This window comes from Oncorhynchus masou, chromosome 16 (assembly GCF_036934945.1).
Source record: "Oncorhynchus masou masou isolate Uvic2021 chromosome 16, UVic_Omas_1.1, whole genome shotgun sequence".
In the NCBI taxonomy this organism is placed as follows: domain Eukaryota; kingdom Metazoa; phylum Chordata; class Actinopteri; order Salmoniformes; family Salmonidae; genus Oncorhynchus; species Oncorhynchus masou.
In genome coordinates this window covers 20,141,152-20,151,890 of record NC_088227.1, presented here as the reverse complement: position 1 = coordinate 20,151,890, position 10,739 = coordinate 20,141,152, and the positions used below count along the sequence as shown (strand labels likewise).

Genomic DNA, 10,739 nt, shown 5'->3' with positions numbered 1-10,739 from the left:
CTGGCACGTATGTGGGCGTGTTACCCAAAAACGTCTGACGACAGCACGCACGACAGTATGCAGAGCTTGGATATATATATATTTTACATTTTAACTATAAGATATTTGTAAATATAATAACAGCTAGCAAAGCTAGCTTTACATCGAAACGCATCAAATAGAACAGTGCTATGGAAATGCAAAAACAATTGGAGATGCCGGGGATTGAACCCGGGGCCTCATACATGCAAAGCATGCGCTCTACCACTGAGCTACATCCCCATTCTAACGCTTAGACTCTGAAAAGCTGATATGATATGGCTATTAATTGTTCAAGATGGGTGAAAACGTGAGATGTTACACGATTAAACAGTGCATCATTTTTTAACCCTCCGATTATGTTGCGGGTCAATTTGACCCATTTCCACGTTTTAGTTGTCTAAAATACTAGCTACCCTCTTTTTCTCCATGAAATTAAATGACTTTTCATCATTTAGGGTCATGAACCTAACTTCAAAATGTGGACACGCTGATGTCTTGTGGAATGTCTGTGTAGATTGTGTACACAAACATGATGTTGTGGGTAATTTTGACCTGGAGGCTTTCATGTGTATAGATATTTGTACAGGTCCAAAATAAACAAGTGTCTTTGATGTATTTGGTTTTGACCGGTTCTGGTTGTCGTTTTATAATTATGTTTGAAACGTCTCTTAGTGCGGGAGCAGCAGATCTCTGACATAGACAGAAAATGCTTTGTTTGTGAGAAAGGAATTTTTTTAAACAAATAGTTCTTAAATATGTCGTTTTTGAAATCAAATGTTGTATTTCTTCTTTCTGAAAGGTCTGACAAGATAAAATCAAGTTTTGGCTGTTTTTACTTGGTTCTTTGACTGTCTTGAGTAGGTTTAAAATGCGGGTCAATCTGACCCATACCATAATGGATATGATATTTTTATATGGATATTTTTTTTCCAGCAAATCACAAAGGTTAAGATATGAAATTGAATTACTAGAAAATGACATTTCATGAAGAAAACGTTTCTTCTTGAATGTTTTGAAATATTTATGGTTGTGAAATAAGTTGGGGGGTTAAATACCTTGCTTTGTAAGGTTGGTCTTCTGGTATTTTGTGGTGGTTTGTTTAAGCAATAAGGCACAAGGGAGTGTGGTATATGGCCAATATACCACGGCTAAGGAATGTTCTTTTGCGTAGGTCCTGGTCACAGCCCTTAGCCGTGGTATATTGTCCATTTACCACAAACCCTGAGATGCCTTATTGCTATTATAAACTGGTCACCAACATAATTAGAACAGTAAAAATAAATGTTTTGTCACACTGTATATAAAATGTAACATTGGGATGCAAACTTAAAATTGAATACATTGTATCTCTATATTTGACATTGAAACAGGTGTCTTCTTTTTGCTAAGCCCATAACATGTGTGTAAGGTGTATACTTTTGTTTCAAAATATATATGTTTACCAAGAAACACTATGTGTTTAGCCCGATGCAGTAAAAGGTTAACAAAAACACACAAAATACATTAAACTAAGTATGTCTTTGTACTTGGTACAAATCAAGTCCAAGTAGCAAGCAATAATGTGAGCATGTGGTTCTGGGCAAGTGTCGTCGTTGTTTGTGTGTGTATGTACATATAAGTTGTTCATATGTATACGTTTGTATATGGAGGGTTTGTTTTACTTTAAAAAATATGATTTAAAAACAGGTGCACAAATATCATACACCCCCAAAATGCTAACCTCTCCTTTATTGTAATGGTGAGAGGTTAATATGTCTTGTGCATTCAGGACTATCTGCAATCATGGTGGCATCCACATTAATGTAGAAGTGTTCAGAAACATATTCAATTCTTATTTACAATAAAAGTGACTCCAAAATGACAATACATTATTTACCATTAATTTCTATTGGACACAAAATAATCTGAAACACAACCAAAACAAACAGCAAATGCATCCAACAAGTTTGTCGCTACTTTTATGTTAGTTTTAGTGCTACATTCATTTTGATTACTGCATTGTTGGGTTTGGAGCTTCCAAGAAAGTTATTTCACAGTACTTGTGCACGTGACATTAAAACTTGAAACTCAAGCTTCACGTCACTCACCAGTGCCATGATGATCTGAAGGAGACTGCCAAATCAAGGCAAAGGTAAGAATCTCTGGATTATGAAACAGATGGAGATATTTGTGATGTTCCTTTGGGTACAAGCTCAAGTGGGAGTAGAGGGGAATGAGGAGGTGGATGTGATCGCCAAGCAGGCTCTTAAACATCCTAACGTTGAGCTGGAATTGTCAATCAGTAAAGCAGAAGCCAAGGAGTTGATAAGAACAGTGGTTAAAAATAAGTAACAAGAGTTGTGTAACAGGGAGAGGAAGGGAAGACCCCTGTATACGATCCAGGAAAAGGTGGGGGCAGGGAGATCCTCAGGCCAAGAGAGAAGGAAGGAAAGTGTAGTCACAAGGCTGAGACTGGGACACACAAGGCTCAATAGTACATTGAAATTGGTGGGGTAACAACCGACTGTGATCATTGTCAAGAGGAGATGGAGACAGTGGAACATGTTCTATTACAGTGCCAGAAATATGGGAGGGAAAGGGAGCGATTGTTGTTCGATTTGAGGAGTAATGGGGTTGAAGAGCCAGGATTAAGTGAACTGCTGGGAAAATTTTCAGGGGATGTTGTATTTATTTCAGTGGCGATTTTAGCATGTATATCCTGGTGGGGCAAACAAAAAACAAGAACATTGTAGATGCATGCCAGCAATTCCACTACACAACACTAAACAATACATTAATTGCACTATAATGGTGACAAACGGTGCCCAACAGCAGTCCCAACACCTTACAACTGCTACACCTGACTATCAGTGGAGCCTTGTCTGGCAGCGAAACAGTTCATTCAGCCTCATTTACTGCCTTTGAAAAAAACAGCTGATATGGCTGACTTTCTTAAGCAAATGTGGTTTCTACTGACAATTGAGATGTACAAACGATGCCATAAGGGAACGACGAGTGGATAAGAGGCAATCCGTAATTTCGAAGGACGGACTTGGTCAATACAACTATTTATTCAGCACTTTTGAAATGTACAGCAACAGAATTCAGAATATGGACAGTTCTTACAATTTTCTCACTGTACACCAAGTCAGAACAGTATGATAAATAAAGGTGGCATATAAGCAGACAATGAAAGCTCTTACAATATTTGATGATTACATTTCTCTAAAACAGACTATAGGCTACATGTGCACTACCAAGTCAGAACAGTAGGCGAAAGTAGGGGAAACGGGGACAAATTATTAGGTTGAGGCACATGGGCTACTAGCAGCTTACTACACAACATACACTTAATATTACTTTCTTAGCTACCATATACATATCTCCCTGGTATATTACATCATTTAGGCAGCAGCATACAATACATTTTTGTACTCACCTTGTTGTGCCTTGGACTTCACAGATAATGAGGACATCTTATTCGTCTGCCTGTTTTCAAACATCTTACAAGGTAAGCTTCGATTTGGTCTGTGTTTGAGATATAGCTACATGGGGGGCATCAAATTATTCCTTAGGTTGTTAGGAACCACACCTGACACCACTTACTAAAACATCTGCCCATTTCTAGTTAGGTCTATCAAACCCATTTTTTCCCTGATATTTTTCACGTGTTTCCAGCTCTAGTCAGCAATAATTCACTTATAGCTTGTCAATGAAAGATTACTTTCAAAATAAAAATAAATGTTATTTTGTGTGTGCTTGAGCTTGTTTATTCTGAACTATATACTGTAACTCCTATCTTCTGATAATTTCCTCATAATCTTCCAGATGTCATCTTTCCAAATATACCAAGTTCTTGCATGTCAGAATCATATACTTAGACATGAAAAGCAGTTACTTTTGGGTATGCCTATTTAGGTGGAAATCTACATTTTGCCTTTACATTTAAGAGGATATATTATCAAATGGCAATTGAACCCTGAGAAATCACCTGCTGTGTGTAGAGACCAGCGGTCCCGGTTGCTGTCAGCTGGAATGTTGTCATTAATGCATTGTTTGAGTCGTTAACAAGATGCATTCTGGTCGGCGGCCAGTCACCACAAACCGTGCCGCTTGCAAAACTGCTTGCGTTTTTCCGCCCACCACCCTATTCCCATTGAAGTCTATGAGGCCTCTTTGCCACTTACCGCAGCCTGTCTGTAAGAACCTTAAGTGTTGTGGTGTTCTGTTTTTTTGCTACCGTATTTCCCAGTTGTATAATGCTGTCCTCCTGATTATTCTAGGGTTCAGATTGAATGCAGTGGTAAACGTGCTGCTCATAATTGACAGCAGCAATATAAATTGACATAAATTAGGCATGGCGGAATTCCTTGTTTTGAGTCTGTGTTTCTCTCATTCTGCTGGAGTTTACCTAGTATTTCATAATAAAAATACCTTACATCCAGTTGTTTCTCCATTTGTAACTCACCCACCTATCAGGTATCAAGGTAAGACCCAGATGCAGACCGTGTCGAAGTAACAATGTTTATTACAGCAACAGGGGCAAAGGTACAGGACAGAAGGCTCAGGTCAGGCAGATGTCAGTAATCAAGAGGTGGGGCAAAGATACAGGACTGCAGGCAGGCTCAGGGGCAGGCAGAGTGGTCTGGCAGGTGGGTACAGGGTAAGGACAGGCAAGGGTCAACAACCAGGAGGCTGAGAAAATAGAGACTGGGAAAAAGCAGGAGCTTACACAAAAACACTCATTGGCTTGACAAACTGGCAACAGACAAACAGAGTTCACAGGTATAAATACACAAGGGATAATGAGGAAGATGGGCGACACCTGGAGGGGAGTGGAGACAATCACAAAAACAGGTGAAACAGATCAGGGTGTGACACACCAAAAATCACAATATGCTGTTTTACATTTTGTGCTATTTATGCTTGTCTAATTCCTAAAATGGAAAAGCAGAAAAATCTATGCGCTCTTGTATAGTAATAAGAGTTCATATGTTGCTATTCGATATCCCTTTTTGGCATTGATGAATAAATCATTGAATCTTTACTTCAAGTCAGATGTTTATATGTTATGAATAAAAAGCATATCTATATAGATTGTTAAATATTTAGATTTCTTTAAAACAATGTGATTGTTGAAGTTCAGGTGTTTGACGTGATTGATGGGCGACTAGGTGTTTTTGTCAAATAAACATGCTTATTCATGAATGATTATGAGTTCATCTGGCTTTGAATCTGCAAAAGAATGTGTCAAGTTAGTTCTGAACAAGTTAATACAGCAGGGCATTCTGACATCATGAACTTAAATACATTTCACCTCCTTCATATATTTGGCAGACATAAAGTGTAATAACGGAGCTGTGAGTTGGGAAGCGGGTCCAGGTGAAACATTTAATAAAACAACAAAACCAGGAGTGAGACAAATGCTTGTGGCTAAATGCCGGGACACAAGGATAATACCAACTGGTGAGAAAACATAAGAGACATATAAAGGGGAGGAAATTATGAAGGTAATGAAGTCCAGGTGTGAATCATAATGATTCAAAAAAATTTAACCTTTATTTAACTAGGCAAGTCAGTTAAGAACAAATTCTTATTTTCAATAACGGCCTAGGAACAGTGGGTTAACTGCCTGTCCAGGGGCAGAACGACAGATTTGTACCTTGTCAGGGGTTTGAACTTGCAACCTTCAATGAGGTGACGTACAGGTTACAACTACCCAATCACTATCGTATCTCACCCTCTTTTCATGTCTCCCTTCTGTCATATCCTTTCCTGCTCCTCCCCTCCGCCGTACGACGTCGCCAGAATACTCACCACCGGTCCTGGGATTCATGCACGTAATGATGAGTGCCATGTGTGCGTAATGATGAATCCCAGGACCGGTGGTGAGTATTCTGGCGACGTCGTACGCCGGAGGGGAGGAGCAGGAAAGGCTATGACAGTACCCCCCCCTCTGACGTGCGGCTCCAGCCGCAGGACGACGCCGACCAAAGGGACAACCCCGAGGACGAGGAGTGGGTAAGTCCCGGCGGTGAAGGTGGAAATCACAGATGAGGTTGGGTTCCAGAATGTCCTCCACCGGAACCCAACACCGCTCCTCTGGGCCATATCCCTCCCAGTTTCACCAGATACTGGAGCCGACCCCCACAATGTCGGTAGTTCAATAAGGATCTGACAGAGTACGGCGGACCTCCCTCAATGTCCAGGGGGGTGGAGGTGTGTCGTTGGGGGACAGTATCAGTGAGGGCACCAGGAACCACTGGCCTGAGAAGGGAGACATGAAAAGAGGGTGAGATACGATAGTGATTGGGTAGTTGTAACCTGTACGTCACCTCATTGACCCTCCGGAGAACATTGAACAGCCCCACAAACCGGGGGCTCAGCTTCTTACAGGGCAGGCGGGGTGGGATGTTCCTGGTAGAGAGCCAGAAGCGGTCCCCAGGATGGAACACAGGGGTCTTCACTGCAGTGGCAGTATGCCTGTTCCTTCTGACGATGGAAGGAACCACTCATCTACCGCAGGGGCTGAGGTCTGGCCCGGTTTCCACGGGGCCAGGGCCGGTTGGTAATCCAAAACACACTGGAAGGGGTCAACCCAGTGGAGGAGAGACGTAGGGAGTTCTGAGCGTACTCTGCCCAATCGTGCCCACTCACCCTGCCGGTCCAGACAGTGACTCCTCAGGAACCTCCCCAGCTCCTGGTTCATCCTCTCCATTTGCCTGTTGGACAGAGGCTAATACCTGGAAGTGAGGCTGACCGTAACCCCGAGCTTCTCCAAGAAGGCCCTCCAAACTCGTGAAGTGAATTGGGGGCCACGGTCAGAGATGATGTCCTCGGGAAGGCCATAATTCCAGAAGACCTGCTGGAAGAGTGCCTCAGCAACCTGGAGAGCAGTGGGGAGACCAGGAAGATGGATTAATCGACATGACTTTGAAAATCTATCCACTACCACCAGAATGGTGGTGAAACCATCAAGAGGTGGGAAGATAGGTTACAAAGTCAGTGATAGATGTGACCAAGGTCAATGATGTGACCAAGCGGCAGGAGCTTCCCTGCTGGAGCATTCCGGGGGGACTTAGTTTGAGCACATACGGAACAGCAGTTCTATAGGACTCTCAACCGACGTGGCTCCACAGGGGACAGAGAAGCAGGTCTTCCGGGCATTCAGATGACCAGTCTGTGATTTTCATCCTCGACCATGAGATTGTAGGGTTATGGCGTTGGATCCAAGGGAGGCCGAGGATCGTTTTGTGAACTGGTGCACTTGAAGAAGGAGATGCAGTTACCAGCCCTTTCAAGCTTAACATCCTTATCATTTATCGCCCTCCAGGTTCCCTCGGAGAGTTCATCAATGAGCTTGATGCCTTGATAAGCTCCTTTCCTGAGGACGGCTCACCTCTCACAGTCCTGGGCGACTTTAACCTCCCCATGTCTACCTTTGACTCATTCCTCTCTGCCTCCTTCTTTCCACTCCTCTCCTCTTTTGACCTCACCCTCTCACCTTCCCCCCCTACTCACAAGGCAGGCAATACGCTCGACCTCATCTTTACTAGATGCTGTTCTTCCACTAACCTCATTGCAACTCCCCTCCAAGTCTCCGACCACTACCTTGTATCCTTTTCCCTCTCGCTCTCATCCAACACTTCCCACACTGCCCCTACTCGGATGGTATCGCGCCGTCCCAACCTTCGCTCTCTCCCCCGCTACTCTCTCCTCTTCCATCCTATCATCTCTTCCCTCTGCTCATACCTTCTCCAACCTATCTCCTGATTCTGCCTCCTCAACCCTCCTCTCTTCCCTTTCTGCATCCTTTGACTCTCTATGTCCCCTATCCTCCAGGCCGGCTCGGTCCTCCCCTCCCGCTCCGTGGCTCGACGACTCATTGCGAGCTCACAGAACAGTGCTCCGGGCAGCCGAGCGGAAATGGAGGAAAACTCGCCTCCCTGCGGACCTGGCATCCTTTCACTCCCTCCTCTCTACATTTTCCTCCTCTGTCTCTGCTGCTAAAGCCACTTTCTACCACTCTAAATTCCAAGCATCTGCCTCTAACCCTAGGAAGCTCTTTGCCACCTTCTCCTCCCTCCTGAATCCTCCTCCCCCTCCCCCCCATCCTCCCTCTCTGCAGATGACTTCGTCAACCATTTTGAAAAGAAGGTCGACGACATCCGATCCTCGTTAGCTAAGTCAAACGACACCGCTGGTTCTGCTCACACTGCCCTACCCTGTGCTCTGACCTCTTTCTCCCCTCTCTCTCCAGATGAAATCTCGCTTCTTGTGACGGCCGGCCGCCCAATAACCTGCCCGCTTGACCCTATCCCCTCCTCTCTTCTCCAGACCATTTCCGGAGACCTTCTCCCTTACCTCACCTCGCTCATCAACTCATCCCTGACCGCTGGCTCTGCTCTCATCCTTCTAGACCTATCGGGTGCCTTCGATACTGTGAACCATCAGATCCTCCTCTCCACCCTCTCCGAGTTGGGCATCTCCGGCGCGGCCCACGCTTGGATTGCGTCCTACCTGACCGGTCGCTCCTACCAGGTGGCGTGGCGAGAATCTGTCTCCTCGCCACGCGCTCTCACCACTGGTGTCCCCCAGGGCTCTGTTCTAGGCCCTCTCCTATTCTCGCTATACACCAAGTCACTTGGCTCTGTCATAACCTCACATGGTCTCTCCTATCATTGCTATGCAGACGACACACAATTAATCTTCTCCTTTCCCCCTTCTGATGACCAGGTGGCGAATCGCATCTCTGCATGTCTGGCAGACATATCAGTGTGGATGACGGATCACCACCTCAAGCTGAACCTCGGCAAGACGGAGCTGCTCTTCCTCCCGGGGAAGGACTGCCCGTTCCATGAACTCGCCATCACGGTTGACAACTCCATTGTGTCCTCCTCCCAGAGCGCTAAGAACCTTGGCGTGATCCTGGACGTTCTCAACTAACATCAAGGCGGTGGCCCGTTCCTGTAGGTTCATGCTCTACAACATCCGCAGAGTACGACCCTGCCTCACACAGGAAGCGGCGCAGGTCCTAATCCAGGCACTTGTCATCTCCCGTCTGGATTACTGCAACTCGCTGTTGGCTGGGCTCCCTGTCTGTGCCATTAAACCCCTACAACTCATCCAGAACGCCACAGCCCGTCTGGTGTTCAACCTTCCCAAGTTCTCTCACGTCACCCCGCTCCTCCTCTCTCTCCACTGGCTTCCAGTTGAAGCTCGCATCCGCTACAAGACCATGTTGCTTGCCTACGGAGCTGTGAGGGGAACGGCACCGCAGTACCTCCAGGCTCTGATCAGGCCCTACACCCAAACAAGGGCACTGCGTTCATCCACCTCTGGCCTGCTCGCCTCCCTACCACTGAGGAAGTACAGTTCCCGCTCAGCCCAGTCAAAACTGTTCGCTGCTCTGGCCCCCAATGGTGGAACAAACTCCCTCACGACGCCAGGACAGCGGAGTCAATCACCACCTTCCGGAGACACCTGAAACCCCACCTCTTCAAGGAATACCTAGGATAGGATAAAGTAATCCTTCTCACCCCCCCTTAAATGATTTAGATGCACTATTGTAAAGTGGCTGTTCCACTGGATGTCAGAAGGTGAATTCACCAATCTGTAAGTCGCTCTGGATAAGAGCGTCTGCTAAATGACTTAAATGTAAATGTAAATGATGCTCTCCTGGTGATTGTACTCCATGGTGAGGGTGAGTGGTTGAGTGATGTGTGTGATGGTCCCAGATCTTAATGGCCGACAATCGACACCTTGAACCGTAAAAGGAGAGGAGAGCAGGTAGATGGTAATGTTGAGGGAGGAGGCAAGGGTCTGATCCATAAAGTTCTCTGCAGCGCTGGAATCCACTAAAGTTGTATACACAGGGCATGAGGGACAGTCAGCCAGAGTGAAGGACACCAAAAAGAGTCTAGCATGAAGAGCTGAATCTGGAATACTCACTCCTGATCCAGGGGATGAAACATCACGTGACTGTCCCTCTGCTCTAGTGGATCCCAGATTCTGACATACTTGTGTGGTCAAGGAGGGCTGATCCCGAGTTCTCGCCGAAGGAGGGAGAGAAGCCGGCGGATGGCCATCGCAATGAGTGCGTCCTGGGTCAGGTTGTTGTCCCGACAGGCCATTTCCCTCTGGACATTCTCGCGCAGACCTCTTCGAATTAGTGTGCAAAGCACCGGATCATTTCATTCACTGGAAGCTGCTACTGTCCGGAAGGTGAGCGCATACTCAACCAGGTCAGTAGAGAAATAACCTTTTCTCGGAGAACGATCTTGTGGTAATGGCTGGAGCAGAATGGGTGGAATGGTATCAAATACATAAAACACATGGTTTCCATGTGTTTGATGCCATTCCATTTGCTCCGTTCCAGCCATTATTATGAGCCGTCCTCCCCCCAGCTGCACTGTAGGCATCAACTTTTGAACAATCCCCTTGTTTGAATTGGTCTTAAAATCTTCTTCTTCTTCTGTGAATTTTATATGGGGGTTGGCGACCAACTTTAAGCTGCATTATCACTACCAACTGGACTGAAGTGTGGACCAAAGACAGTGAAGGTCTAATCCTACCCAATAATCTTGTTTCCCTAAGAAATACTTAATTAAATACTACATCCCCTGAAGATTTCCCCAGCAGTTCACTTAATCCTGGCTCTTAAACCCTGTTACTCCTCAAATCTAATAACAATCGGTCCCTTTCCCTCACATATTTCTGGCACTGAAATAGAGGGGCTC

General features: G+C 45.4%; 1 non-coding gene across 1 annotated transcript; it reads right to left on the bottom strand.

Moving 5' to 3' along the window:
* Positions 1-189: 189 nt before the first annotated feature.
* trnaa-ugc (transfer RNA alanine (anticodon UGC)) lies at positions 190-261 on the bottom strand. The gene has a single exon. It is a non-coding gene; the product is annotated as a tRNA-Ala (tRNA).
* Between the last annotated feature and the right edge of the window lie 10,478 nt (positions 262-10,739).